We start from the raw sequence: 16,016 nt of genomic DNA, 5'->3' as shown, positions 1-16,016 counted from the left end.
CGCTACAAAGTATTAACTTAAGGGGGCTGAATAATTTTGCACGCCCAATTTTTCAGTTTTTGATTTGTTAAAAAAGTTTGAAATATCCAATAAATGTCGTTCCACTTCATGATTGTGTCCCACTTGTTGTTGATTCTTCACAAAAAAATAGTTTTATATCTTTATGTTTGAAGCCTGAAATGTGGCAAAAGGTCGCAAAGTTCAAGGGGGCCGAATACTTTCGCAAGGCACTGTATATGGTCTCATGTACCACGGCTGTCAGCCAATCAGCATTCAGGGCTGGAACCACCCAGTTTATAATTGTTGGTATATTTTAAGGAGGAATTTTTAGTTGACCAAAATTGCTTCTACTTTGTTGTCTACTCTGTTAGGTTTCCATGGTTTGATACATCTTCTGTAAAGGTTTCCATGTCTTGATACATCTTCTGTGAAGGTTTCCATGGTTTGATACATCTTCTGTGAAGGTTTCCATGGTTTGATACATCTTCTGTGAAGGTTTCCATGGTTTGATACATCTTCTGTGAAGGTTTCCATGGTTTGATACATCTTCTGTGAAGGTTTCCATGGTTTGATACATCTGTGAAGGTTTACGTGTCTTTTGTATATCCATGCATGTTTCCTAACCAGCGGTACCAGAACCCCCGGAGGGTAATGGGCATATCCACAGGGGGTACCTGAGAAGACTGAGGCCATAGGCTTACTAGTAATGGGCATGAGCGGGTACTCTGGGCAGAGTAAAATGGACTTGGTGGTACAGTAACCAAAAGGTTGGGAACCACTGATATACATTATGAAAATGCTTGGTTGAAAATACTGCCACTTGGTGTTTACAACTACTACTATCAAAGATTTAGTATACTCTGCTGTCGCCTATTGGCAAGAAAGGGAATCGCATATTTAAAACGTGTGAAACATTCGGCTACTACGTGCGTCCAGTCAGAGAGTTTGTTTTGAAATGGGGAAGTCAAGTTTTGTAACAACCCAATAGGAGGAAGGAAAACAGCAGCTTCACATTACAGTTGGTCGAATCACCAGATTTCTTTTACAAATCTATAAGAATGCAACTAGCCAGCTAAGCAACTAGTTAGTTAGGTAGCGGTCGAAATTTAAGCAATTGTTACCTGGAGGAAAATGGGGGAGGGTTTAGTATTTTCTTGTATTTAGCCCAGTGGAGGGTCATGTCATTTGTAATCGATTTATATGTCAATATTTGTCAGCATTTTGGAATGTACGTGTTGAATTCGGCTATGTAACTTTGGTGTACAACCCTGCTCTCTCTCGTTCTCCTCGCTGAACTCGGCTGGGTGGGCACTTAGCTTTCCATCGGCTTTTCGATCAGACCCTCTCTGTGCTTGGTGTATCAGAACGTGGGCATGTAGAGTATCTGGTGAATCAAATGGTGCTTGTAGTGATGACGTAGGGAGCTAGCGCACAATAAGAACGACGGTAGAAATGCTGCATTCAAAACAACTGGGAACTCAGAAATCTCAGACTTCGGTGCATTCAAGACAACTCGGGAAAAGGGGGAGCTCCGACTGGGGAAAATAGTTTTGAAAGGTCATCCAACTCCGAATTCAAAGTCGGAAACTCAGGAATCTTGCTAGAGATCTGACTTTCCGACCTGAAGATCACTGACATTATTTGCCTTCTTTTGTGTGTGTGTATTGAGTTCCCAGTTGTCTTGAAAGCGCCAAAAAACTCTGGTGTATCACAACAACACGCATGGCGTTGCACAATTATGGAAGGACCACAGCTCGTGAAACATGTATCTTCACGACAATGTACAGGTTTCTTTGCGGTCTCTGTCCGCTGAAGAGAGTCTAGAAAAGTGTAACAGAATTTTGGAGTTGAATGGAGATGGTACCTCAATGTGGAAAAACGTGACGGGATAAAATCAGGTGTTGGAGGAGTTGCTACTGAGTTTTTCAAGCGATATGTTTATCATAGGCTGCCTGTCATTACATCATGATTTTGGTTTTTATTCGAAGCATTAGTCTTACCTTCTATAGTCAACTTACACACACTGACATGCACTACCTCATCAGCTATGTGTGACGTTTTAAATGTATGTAGATCTGTCCATAATGAGAATGTTTTGTTGTTGACCAAAATGGTTCCTACTGTTGCCTACTACTAGGTTCTGCTCATCAATTGTTAGGCTATTTGTTAATAAAACATGTAATTGTTCTTTTGTTAAGGGTTTTGAAAAAGACTGCCTCTTTACCAGACTTATGTTTTTTTACGTTTTCAACTACCCCTACCAAAGATTTTAGAGTACACTGGACTTTGTGGCTGTGTTATCTAGTGGGAACCGGCTTGTGCTTCCGGTATGAGGGAGAGTTGAATGAAATATTTAGCTGGTTAATTCCCTTCCGTGCCAACAGGTGGCAGTAACTGAACGAGTCAACTCTTCAAAAGACAGACAACTAGTTTTCTGAACGGCGTGTGAGATAGATTTCCTTCCACACAGCAACAATGGCAGCCTCCAACACCAATGTGATACGGGTGCGATTGTATTTTGATTACCCGCCGCCCTCGGTATCCGACTGTCGCATGTGCTGGGTCCTCGTGGATCTGAACAAATGCCGGGTGGTAGCAGACATAGCCAGCGTGATCAGGGAAAAGTTCGACTTCAGTCGCAGGAGCATTTTGAGTCTGTTCATTGAAGACTGCTACCTGCCGCACACAGAGAGCATCTACGTAGTCCGAGATAACGACAGCATCAGGTGCGTCACACACACACACACACACACACACACACACACACACACACACACACACACCCGCCTAGCCAGACATGTTTTTATCCAGTCTGATCCACCTTTAGCTGTAGACCTGCGCTAGTGCTTTGGACAAGAGCTAATGGCGCTGTAACTTTCATTAGGATTTCAGTCTGTGATCTAACCCACGTGGTTGGTTCATTCAATTTATTTGGGTTGGTTATACAGCCTAGCTAGGTAGCTAGATACACCGGCTTGCAACAAAACAATAGAGGGGTTGCACTCCAAGCCTGGTCTTAGCCTAGGCCAATATGTTTTCACACACACCACCCCTAGTACCCCTAGTAGAATATCTACCGTTCCAACCCTCCGTGTTGTGTTGATTGACAGAGTGAAGGTGGACACCCTAACCCTTTCCAATGGAAGTCAGTCGAACACATCTGTTGTGAAGTCCAAGAAGAGGAGGAGAGATGCTGAGGAGGAGGAGGAGCCCACCCAGAACCGAGTGAGTGAAGAGTGGAGGAAGAAGAAGAAGAAGAAGAAGAGAAAGGAGAGTCAGGAGGCCGATTCCAACCCGGCTGCGGTTGAAGAGAGGAGGAAAGAAGACAAGCAGAAACAGAAGAAGAAGAAAAAGAAAGACAAGGTGGCGACCAAAACCACTGCCTCGTCCACAGGACCCTCTCCCACCTCGTCCACAGGACCCTCTCCCACCTCGTCCACAGGACCCTCTCCCACCTCGTCCACAGGACCCTCTCCCACCTCGTCTACAGGACCCTCTCCCACCATAGTCAAAGCGGACCTAAACACCAAGAAGGCTCCAGCAGCCACAGCTGTATCTGTTAACGGTAAAGCCACAGCAAAGACCCCGAATGGGGAAACGGACGACTCTTCTGATTCCAGTGAAAGTAGTGAGGAGGAGGCCCCCAGTAAAACCCCATGCAGAAACGACCCCCAAATCACACTCTGCTAGCTCTACACCCCCTGTCACATCTAAAGCCACCCCTGTAGTTAAACCCCGAGTCCCCATTAAGAAACCACGCCCACCTCCCTCATCTGATTCGGACTCCTCAGACTCATCGGGTGACGATGCCTCTAGCAAAGCCACCACAGGCAAACCTCCCGTTAAAAACCAAACTCCTCTATCCAAACCTCCCGTTAAAAACCAAACTCCTCTATCCAAACCTGCTGCCACTCCTCTTACCACCATATCCACCAGCTCCGGAGCTGGTCCTAGAGACAAAACCACCCCCTCCAGGCCCAGCCTCCCTTCCTCAGGTCCCAGGACCTCTGTATCCCCTGGCCAGAGAGCTAATGCTCCAGGACCAGGCTCTACCCCAGCAGTGCAGAAGGCCCACAGGAGGCCTGAGAGCCCAGGCTCTAGTAGTAGTAGTGAGGAGGAGATCCAGCTGGTTATCAAACAACCTGGCCTGGGGATGGGGATAGTCCCTGCTATGGCAGCACAACCCACCTGGAGAGGCAGGGGAAGCCCTAGGGGTGCGGAGAGAGGTGGGGGTAGAGGGATTAGGGGTAGAGGGGATGGAGGCCAGAGTTGGGGTGGTGGAGGTAGGGGGGTTAGAGGGGAGTGGGACAGGGCGCCTCGTAGAGGTGGGGAGTGGGATAGGGATTCTCGTGGGGGTAGAGGGAGAGGGGAAGATAGCGGGGCAGGGGGAGGAGATAATGCAGGGTTTTATTTCAACTATGAAGGTGGACAGCGACAGCAGACTCATCAGCCACCATCGTACCAGAAGGACTCCCTGATTAACAGCTCTGTGGTGTTCCAGGTAAGTCAACTGACTGCTACACGGTATTCCAGGGTTGGTCATTTAGATTTTCTTTATTTTTAAAATTCTCATTGAAAAGCACAGAACTGGAATTGGCATTTCAGTTTACTTCCTGAATTTAAATGGACTCGACACCGACCCTGTGGCATTCTGTAACCTACTTCTGTTGCTGCTGCAACGAAGATGTGGGAGGTATGACATTTATAGGTGTGTGTGTGTTGTAGAACCCATCAGAGAGTGTCCCCAAGAGGGACTACAGTGAGATGCCCCTTCTAGCTGCTCCCCCTCAGGACGGACAGAAGATCGCCTTCAAGGTAACCCACCGCTTATAGACCGAGGTAACCCACCTCTTATAGACCGTCGAGGTAACCCACCTCTTATAGACCTTCGAGGTAACCCACCTCTTATAGACCTTCGAGGTAACCCACCTCTTATAGACCGTCGAGGTAACCCACCTCTTATAGACCGTCGAGGTAACCCACCTCTTATAGACCGAGGTAACCCACCTCTTATAGACCGAGGTAACCCACCTCTTATAGACCGAGGTAACCCACCTCTTATAGACCTTCGAGGTAACCCACCTCTTATAGACCGTCGAGGTAACCCACCTCTTATAGACCGTCGAGGTAACCCACCTCTTATAGACCTTCGAGGTAACCCACCTCTTATAGACCTTCGAGGTAACCCACCTCTTATAGACCGAGGTAACCCACCTCTTATAGACCTTCGAGGTAACCCACCTCTTATAGACCGAGGTAACCCACCTCTTATAGACCTTCGAGGTAACCCACCTCTTATAGACCGAGGTAACCCACCTCTTATAGACCTTCGAGGTAACCCACCTCTTATAGACCGAGGTAACCCACCTCTTATAGACCTTCGAGGTAACCCACCTCTTATAGACCGACCGACGAGGTAACCCACCTCTTATAGACCGACCGACGAGGTAACCCACCTCTTATAGACTGACCGACGAGGTAACCCACCTCTTATAGACCGACCGTCGAGGTAACCCACCTCTTATAGACCGACCGTCGAGGTAACCCACCTCTTATAGACCGACCGTCGAGGTAACCCACCTCTTATAGACCGACCGACGAGGTAACCCACCTCTTATAGACCTGCTGGCGGTTCCGTACTCACCACACAGCTCAGTCTGATACACTGGGTTCAAATGGAAGCAATGCGTTTTACCTTCACTCAGGTCATGTGTCTTTATTTAACCAGGGTGGTCCACTCAGTAACACTGTTTCCCAGTGGTTCAACTGGAAGGGCCTTAGTGTACTAGTAGAAAGAAGACCATAGTTAGTGTATAGCGTCACTCCATTCAGACACTGGAGCCTTCTTCCTGTTCAGGTCATGTGACCAGGAAACTCCTAGCTGTACTAATTCAGTCGACTCTCCATGGACGAGGAGGGAAAGAGTTAAAGATGCTGCTGATGTACAATGGCAAGAGAAAGTATGTGAAGCCTTTGGAATTACCTGGATTTCTGCATTCATTCATCATCACATTTTATCTGATCTTCACCTAAGTCACAACAATAGACGGTCTGCTGCTTAAAACTAATAACACAACAATAGACGGTCTGCTGCTTAAAACTAATAACACAACAATAGACGGTCTGCTGCTTAAAACTAATAACGCAACAATAGACAGTCTGCTGCTTAAAACTAATAACACAACAATAGACGGTCTGCTGCTTAAAACTAATAACGCAACAATAGACAGTCTGCTGCTTAAAACTAATAACACAACAATAGACGGTCTGCTGCTTAAAACTAATAACACAACAATAGACGGTCTGCTGCTTAAAACTAATAACGCAACAATAGACAGTCTGCTGCTTAAAACTAATAACACAACAATAGACGGTCTGCTGCTTAAAACTAATAACACAACAATAGACGGTCTGCTGCTTAAAACTAATAACACAACAATAGACGGTCTGCTGCTTAAAACTAATAACACAACAATAGACGGTCTGCTGCTTAAAACTAATAACACAACAATAGACGGTCTGCTGCTTAAAACTAATAACACAACAATAGACGGTCTGCTGCTTAAAACTAATAACACAACAATAGACGGTCTGCTGCTTAAAACTAATAACACAACAATAGACGGTCTGCTGCTTAAAACTAATAACACAACAATAGACGGTCTGCTGCTTAAAACTAATAACACAACAATAGACGGTCTGCTGCTTAAAACTAATAACACAACAATAGACGGTCTGCTGCTTAAAACTAATAACACAACAATAGACGGTCTGCTGCTTAAAACTAATAACACAACAATAGACGGTCTGCTGCTTAAAACTAATAACACAACAATAGACGGTCTGCTGCTTAAAACTAATAACACAACAATAGACGGTCTGCTGCTTAAAACTAATAACACAACAATAGACGGTCTGCTGCTTAAAACTAATAACACAACAATAGACGGTCTGCTGCTTAAAACTAATAACACAACAATAGACGGTCTGCTGCTTAAAACTAATAACACAACAATAGACGGTCTGCTGCTTAAAACTAATAACACAACAATAGACGGTCTGCTGCTTAAAACTAATAACACAACAATAGACGGTCTGCTGCTTAAAACTAATAACACAACAATAGACGGTCTGCTGCTTAAAACTAATAACACAACAATAGACGGTCTGCTGCTTAAAACTAATAACACAACAATAGACGGTCTGCTGCTTAAAACTAATAACACAACAATAGACGGTCTGCTGCTTAAAACTAATAACACAACAAGAGACGGTCTGCTGCTTAAAACTAATAACACAACAAGAGACGGTCTGCTGCTTAAAACTAATAACACAACAAGAGACGGTCTGCTGCTTAAAACTAATAACACAACAAGAGACGGTCTGCTGCTTAAAACTAATAACACAACAAGAGACGGTCTGCTGCTTAAAACTAATAACACAACAAGAGACGGTCTGCTGCTTAAAACTAATAACACAACAAGAGACGGTCTGCTGCTTAAAACTAATAACACAACAAGAGACGGTCTGCTGCTTAAAACTAATAACACAACAATTCTAGGGTTTTATGTCTTTATTGAACCCACATTGAAAAAGTATGTGAAGCCTTGGATTTAATAACTGGTTGACCCTCCTTTGGCAGCAATAACCTCAACCAAATGTTTCCTGTAGTTGTAGATCAGACCTGTACAACGGTCAGGAGGAATTTTGGACCATTCCTCTTTACAAAACCGCTTCAGTTCAGCAATGTTCAAGGGATGTCTGGTGTAAACCACTCTCTCGAGGTCATGCCACAGCATCTCAAATCGGGTTGAGGTCAGGACTCTTGACTGGGCCACTCTAGAAGGTCAGGACTCTTGACTGGGCCACTCCAGAAGGTCAGGACTCTTGACCGGGCCACTCCAGAAGGTCAGGACTCTTGACTGGGCCACTCTAGAAGGTCAGGACTCTTGACTGGGCCACTCCAGAAGGTCAGGACTCTTGACTGGGCCACTCCAGAAGGTCAGGACTCTTGACTGGGCCACTCCGGAAGGTCAGGACTCTTGACTGGGCCACTCCGGAAGGTCAGGACTCTTGACTGGGCCACTCCCGAAGGTCAGGACTCTTGACTGGGCCACTCCGGAAAGTCAGGACTCTTGACTGGGCCACCCCGGAAGGCGTATTTTCTTCTGTTGAAGCCATTCTGTTGTTGATTTTACTTCTGTGTTTTGGGTCGTTGTCCTGTTTCATCACCCAACTTCTGTTGAACTTCAATTGGCGTACAGATAGCCTTACATTCTCCTGGAAAATGTCTTGATAAATTGGGAATTCATTTTTCTGTCGACGATAGCAAACTGTCCAGGCCCTGAGGCAGCAACGCAGCCCCAAACCTTGATGCTCCCTCCACTATACTTTACAGTTGGGATGAGGTTTTGATGTTGGTGTGCGGGGCTTTTTTTCTCCACACATAGTGATGTCTGTTCCTTCCAAACAACTCAACTTTAGTTTCATCTGTCCACAGAATATTTTGCCAGTAGAGCTGTGGAACATCTAGGTGCTCTTTTGCGAACTTCAGACGTGCAGCAATGTTTTTGGACAGCAGTGGCTTCGTCTGTGGCGTCCTCCCATGAACACCATTCTTGTTTAGTGTTTTACGTATCGTAGACTCGTCAACAGAGATGTTATCATGTTCCAGAGATTTCTGTAAGTCTTTAGCTGACACTCTAGGATTCTTCTTAACCTCATTGAGCATTCTGCTCTGTGCTCTTCCAGTCATCTTTGCAGGACGGCCACTCCTAGGGAGAGTAGCAACAGTGCTGAACTTTCTCCATTTATAGACCATTTGTCTGAGTGGACTGATGAACATCAAGGCTTTTAGAGATACTTTAACCCTTTCCAGCTTTATGCAAATCAATCATTCTTAATCTTAGGTCTTCTGATCTCTTTTGTTCGAGGCATGGGTCACATCAGGCAATGCTTCTTGTGAATAGCAAACTCAAATTTTGTGAGTTTTTTTAAAAGGCTGGGCAGCTCTAACCAACATCTCCAATCTCGTCTCATTGATTGGACTCCATGTTAACTGACTCCTGACTCCAATTATCTTTTGGAGAAGTCAGTAGCCTCAGTGTTCACATACTTTTTCCAACCTACATTGTGAATGTTTAAATGATGTATTCAATATAGACAAGAAAAATACAATCATTTGTGTGTTATTAGTTTAAGCACACTGTGTTTTGTCTATTGTTGTGACTTAGATGAAGATCAGGTTAAATGTTGATGACATTTATGCAGAAGTCCAGGTCATTCCAAAGGGTTCACGTCCTTTTTATTGCCACTGAGTCCCTCTGTTTTCCACGTGAATAAAACCTCTAATTAACATAGAAAAACATTGAGAGATGACTGTAGAGTTGTGTGTTGCTAAGGTGCTACACACCTCCATGTAACTCATTATCACTCTGTCGTGTGTGTGTGTGTGTGTGTGTGTGTGTGTGTGTGTGTGTGTGTGTGTGTGTGTGTGTGTGTGTGTGTGTGTGTGTGTGTGTGTGTGTGTGTGTGTGTGTGTGTGTGTGTGTGTGTGTGTGTGTGTGTGCGCGCGCGTGTGTGTGCGTGTGTTCACAGCTGCTGGAGCTGACAGAGAACTACACACCAGAGGTGTCTGAGTATAAAGTAAGTAAAAAATAGTTGAATGACTCACTGTTTTCTCTCCTCTGTCTCGTATAACATGAGGAGACACAGCTGTGTGGACACGGTTAGGAACTGTTTTCTCTCTCTGTCTGGTATAACATGAGGAGACAGAGCTGTGTGGACACGGTTAGGAACTGTTTTCTCTCCTCTGTCTCGTATAACTTGAGGAGAAACAGCTGTGTGGACACGGTTAGGAACTGTTTTCTCTCTGTGTCTGGTATAACATGAGGAGAAACAGCTGTGTGGACACGGTTAGGAACTGTTTTCTCTCTCTGTCTGGTATAACTTGAGGAGAAACAGCTGTGTGGACACGGTTAGGAACTGTTTTCTCTCTGTGTCTGGTATAACATGAGGAGAAACAGCTGTGTGGACACGGTTAGGAACTGTTTTCTCTCTCTGTCTGGTATAACTTGAGGAGAAAGAGCTGTGTGGACACGGTTAGGAACTGTTTTCTCTCTCTGTCTGGTATAACTTGAGGAGAAACAGCTGTGTGGACACGGTTAGGAACTGTTTTCTCTCTCCGTCTGGTATAACTTGAGGAGAAACAGCTGTGTGGACACGGTTAGGAACTGTTTTCTCTCTCTGTCTGGTATAACTTGAGGAGAAACAACTGTGTGGACACGGTTAGGAACTGTTTTCTCTCTCCGTCTGGTATAACTTGAGGAGACAGAGCTGTGTGGACACGGTTAGGAACTGTTTTCTCTCTCCGTCTGGTATAACTTGAGGAGAAACAGCTGTGTGGACACGGTTAGGAACTGTTTTCTCTCTCTGTCTGGTATAACTTGAGGAGAAACAACTGTGTGGACACGGTTAGGAACTGTTTTCTCTCTCCGTCTGGTATAACTTGAGGAGACAGAGCTGTGTGGACACGGTTAGGAACTGTTTTCTCTCTCCGTCTGGTATAACTTGAGGAGACAGAGCTGTGTGGACACGGTTAGGAACTGTTTTCTCTCTCCGTCTGGTATAACTTGAGGAGACAGAGCTGTGTGGACACGGTTAGGAACTGTTTTCTCTCTCCGTCTGGTATAACTTGAGGAGAAACAGCTGTGTGGACACGGTTAGGAACTGTTTTCTCTCTCTGTCTGGTATAACTTGAGGAGAAACAACTGTGTGGACACGGTTAGGAACTGTTTTCTCTCTCCGTCTGGTATAACTTGAGGAGACAGAGCTGTGTGGACACGGTTAGGAACTGTTTTCTCTCTCCGTCTGGTATAACTTGAGGAGACAGAGCTGTGTGGACACGGTTAGGAACTGTTTTCTCTCTCCGTCTGGTATAACTTGAGGAGACAGAGCTGTGTGGACACGGTTAGGAACTGTTTTCTCTCTCCGTCTGGTATAACTTGAGGAGAAACAGCTGTGTGGACACGGTTAGGAACTGTTTTCTCTCTCTGTCTGGTATAACTTGAGGAGAAACAACTGTGTGGACACGGTTAGGAACTGTTTTCTCTCTCCGTCTGGTATAACTTGAGGAGACAGAGCTGTGTGGACACGGTTAGGAACTGTTTTCTCTCTCTGTCTGGTATAACTTGAGGAGACAGAGCTGTGTGGACACAGTTAGGAACTGTTTTCTCTCTCTGTCTGGTATAACTTGAGGAGACAGAGCTGTGTGGACACGGTTAGGAACTGTTTTCTCTCTCTGTCTGGTATAACTTGAGGAGAAACAGCTGTGTGGACACGGTTAGGAACTGTTTTCTCTCTCTGTCTGGTATAACTTGAGGAGACAGAGCTGTGTGGACACGGTTAGGAACTGTTTTCTCTCTCTGTCTGGTATAACTTGAGGAGAAACAGCTGTGTGGACACGGTTAGGAACTGTTTTCTCTCTGTCTGTCATGTGGTAAGAAATGTTTATATGCTACATATTTAAAAATATAATCGGTTTCATTTGGGTAATGTTCTTTCTCACTGTGTCTATCAGGAGGGGAAAATCATTCATTTCGACCACAGCACCAAACAGATTGAGCTCGAACTGCTCTCTGCTTATCAAGGTAAGGCCAAACGGATGACTGCTCTCTGCTTATCAAGGTAAGGCCAAACGGATGACTGCTCTCTGCTTATCAAGGTAAGGCCAAACGGATGACTGCTCTCTGCTTATCAAGGTAAGGCCAAACGGATGACTGCTCTCTGCTTATCAAGGTAAGGCCAAACGGATGACCTGCTCTCTGCTTATCAAGGTAAGGCCAAACGGATGACTGCTCTCTGCTTATCAAGGTAAGGCCAAACGGATGACTGCTCTCTGCTTATCAAGGTAAGGCCAAACGGATGACTGCTCTCTGCTTATCAAGGTAAGGCCAAACGGATGACTGCTCTCTGCTTATCAAGGTAAGGCCAAACGGATGACTGCTCTCTGCTTATCAAGGTAAGGCCAAACGGATGACTGCTCTCTGCTTATCAAGGTAAGGCCAAACGGATGACTGCTCTCTGCTTATCAAGGTAAGGCCAAACGGATGACTGCTCTCTGCTTATCAAGGTAAGGCCAAACGGATGACTGCTCTCTGCTTATCAAGGTAAGGCCAAACGGATGACTGCTCTCTGCTTATCAAGGTAAGGCCAAACGGATGACTGCTCTCTGCTTATCAAGGTAAGGCCAAACGGATGACTGCTCTCTGCTTATCAAGGTAGGATGAAGATCCCTCACTTAACAGTTTAAATGAATGGGGGGGAAAATGAAGGAAGTAACTGTTAAATGGCGATACTCCACCCGTCTCCCAGAGTGCACTGGTACAACTTCCTGTCATTGGATTGATGTAATGATTGGCTGGCGTGAGCTTCCACTGTTAAATCCATGATGAGAAGTGTTCCAGTGCGTAACTTTGGGAGAAAGGTGGAGAATCGGGACTCGGACGATGTTTCCCTCAGCCATCTGAAGGCACCTGGCACTACCTGTCATTGTCTGCCCCTCACCTGGCACTACCTGTCATTGGACCTGACCAAGATGGCCCAACCTTAACATGTCTGTCTGCCCCTCAGCGCCCGTGGAGCCGGGGAAGTTTGACCTGGTGTATCAGAACGCGGACGGATCCGAGAGTGTGGAGTACGCTGTGTCCCGGGGCTCCAGGGTAAGACATAAAATACTGTTACTGTACGTTTATATATACATGAATAAAACCAATAGAATCAGTGTGGAGTACGCTGTGTCCCGGGGCTCCTGGGTAAGACATAAAATACTGTTACTGTACGTTTATATATACATGAATAAAACCAATAGAATCAGTGTGGAGTACGTTGTGTCCCGGGGCTCCAGGGTAAGACATAAAATACTGTTACTGTACGTTTATATATACATGAATAAAACCAATAGAATCAGTGTGGAGTACGTTGTGTCCCGGGGCTCCAGGGTAAGACATAAAATACTGTTACTGTACGTTTATATATACATGAATAAAACCAATAGAATCAGTGTGGAGTACGTTGTGTCCCGGGGCTCCTGGGTAAGACATAAAATACTGTTACTGTACGTTTATATATACATGAATAAAACCAATAGAATCAGTGTGGAGTACGTTGTGTCCCGGGGCTCCAGGGTAAGACAAAATACTGTTACTGTACGTTTATATATACATGAATAAAACCAATAGAATCAGTGTGGAGTACGTTGTGTCCCGGGGCTCCAGGGTAAGACATAAAATACTGTTACTGTACGTTTATATATACATGAATAAAACCAATAGAATCAGTGTGGAGTACGTTGTGTCCCGGGGCTCCTGGGTAAGACATAAAATACTGTTACTGTACGTTTATATATATATATATATATACATGAATAAAACCAATAGAATCAGTGTGGAGTACGCTGTGTCCCGGGGCTCCTGGGTAAGACATAAAATACTGTTACTGTACGTTTATATATACATGAATAAAACCAATAGAATCAGTGTGGAGTACGTTGTGTCCCGGGGCTCCTGGGTAAGACATAAAATACTGTTACTGTACGTTTATATATACATGAATAAAACCAATAGAATCAGTGTGGAGTACGTTGTGTCCCGGGGCTCCAGGGTAAGACATAAAATACTGTTACTGTACGTTTATATATACATGAATAAAACCAATAGAATCAGTGTGGAGTACGTTGTGTCCCGGGGCTCCTGGGTAAGACATAAAATACTGTTACTGTACGTTTATATATATATATATATATATATACATGAATAAAACCAATAGAATCAGTGTGGGGCTGTGTCCCGGGGCTCCTGGGTAAGATATAAAATACTGTTACTGTACAGTGTTATTTCACACTCTGTGGGGGGCTTAACACTCTGTGGGGGGCTTAACACTCTGTGGGGGGCGGCTTAACACTCTGGGGGGGGCTTAACACTCTGTGGGGGCGGCTTAACACTCTGTGGGGGGCGGCTTAACACTCTGTGTGGGGCGGCTTAACACTCTGGTGGGGGTGGCGGAACACTCTGGGGGGGGGGCTTAACCTTTTTGAATGTTGTTTTGGTTCCATTGACCATCCTCTCTTCACTAAGCAGGCCTCTTCTCACACTGTACTGGCTGTGTGACACTGTATGGATGAGCTTGACCCCCTCTATTGTCCCTGACTGCATTTTAACCCCATCACCCACATGTTGAGGGAAGCTGTTCATTGTCCAATGAATGTCCCTTATAATCGTTTAGTTGAAAGAGAAACCTGTTGGGATACTTTAAACCAGGCATAATGGGGGTTAAATATGTTCCAATAAAACAGCTGTATGTGCAGAATTCGGAATGTTGTGGTTTTTACCATGGGGATGTGTTTGTGATGTCACTCCCATAGAATTGAATAGAATCCCATTTCAGTGTCTCTCTCTCTGTCTCTCTCTCTCTGTGTCTCTGTCTCTCTCTCTCTCTCTGTGTCTCTGTGTCTCTCTCTCTCTCTCTCTCTCTCTGTGTCTCTCTCTCTCTCTCTGTCTCTCTCTCTCTCTGTCTCTCTCTCTCTCTCTCTCTCTCTCTCTCTCTCTGTGTCTCTCTCTCTCTGTCTCTCTCTGTGTCTCTGTGTCTCTCTCTCTCTGTGTCTCTCTGTCTCTCTCTCTGTGTCTCTCTCTCTGCAGGTGACTGAACGTTGGGACTCACTGCTGGAACCCAGGCTAGTTGTTGGGAATTTGAGCTGAGGAACAAGATGGACGTTCTTGGTCGACTTGGCCCAGGCATTTCTATAACACTGGCCCATTTCCCCCACTCGGAGTTCTCCAGTATTGGCCAAATTATAATAATTCAGCACACAACCCCAATTTAGACTGGGTTAAAAATGGACCAGCCCAAATTTGGCATTTGCCAGATCTGCCCCATGGCCAGTCCGTTTCTGGTTGGACGGACTGGGGCTTGTTCTGACACCTCCATAGACAGTTTACCCTGGACCCAGATTAAGCTGGAGATGTTCCATTGACTATGATTTTGTTTAGTTCAGGAGTAGAGCCTTAATCTGGGTCTGGGAAACCAGCCTGTCAACATGTGGTTGACTCTACAGTCTCTCTGATGAAGAGCTATATACTGGTAGCTATTTTACCTTACTAAACCCCTTATCCCAGCCTTACTGTCAACATGTGGTCGACTCTACTAATTCAGGATGTTTTTTTTAATGGAGATTTGTTAAATTCAATAGTTTTGCGTTTCAGTTTATTTCCTCAGTAGATAAGAGTTCAAATGAAATTGACCAGAACCTTGGATTCAGCTAATCAAAGTCTGGATTAAAGCTATTGATTAGTTTTAGTTCTGGGTGTGCTGAGCACCATTTTAATGACCCACTTAAACACCTTGTAATGTTGTATTGTGGAAGGGAGGGTACAGGGTAGGTTGCATAAGTACCTTCAAATGTTATTTTATTTTTGGTCTCTTTTCTTTCTTTCTTTTTTACACATTGATATAACTGTGAATGTCCCATCTTGAATTTATTTTAAAACTTGTTTGTAAGATAATAAAGTTTGATATTCTATGACTGGATAGTTGGAGTTTCTTAAACTATGCCATAGTTCCGGTAGTTATCAAGAATAGCATCCACACCAGAGGTCAGGACAATTTAATGGAACGTAAAGTAGCTATTCAGGGTAACCACGGAGCTGGGGCGTGTACAATGACAATACATACATTGGCGATTGGAAAACGTGTGTCATATTTAGTTCTGGCGATTGGAAAACGTGTGTCATATTTAGTTATGTTTTTTAATTTTAAATATCACAATTTATTTCACGTTGATTTACAGTAATGATTAACTTCCACTTTTCTGTTCAATAGTCCTATGGTTGGAAAACAATCAAGGAGCTAGATGGTGTCACAATCACATAAAATTGTATCTTTCTCAGTATCATAACATAAAAACACCTGACCTGACACTTTAAAAACACGCTCATGGGCAGATGTTTACGTAAATCGATTTT

At 44.6% G+C, this 16,016-nt stretch overlaps 1 pseudogene; it reads left to right on the top strand.

Annotated features, from left to right (window-relative positions):
* Positions 1 to 911: 911 nt before the first annotated feature.
* Positions 912 to 15,577, top strand: LOC121843214 (annotated as a pseudogene).
* Positions 15,578 to 16,016: the final 439 nt, after the last annotated feature.

This window comes from Oncorhynchus tshawytscha, unplaced genomic scaffold (genome assembly GCF_018296145.1).
Source record: "Oncorhynchus tshawytscha isolate Ot180627B unplaced genomic scaffold, Otsh_v2.0 Un_contig_3476_pilon_pilon, whole genome shotgun sequence".
NCBI classification, from domain to species: Eukaryota; Metazoa; Chordata; class Actinopteri; order Salmoniformes; family Salmonidae; genus Oncorhynchus; species Oncorhynchus tshawytscha.
This window is presented reverse-complemented; position numbering and strand designations above follow the sequence as displayed.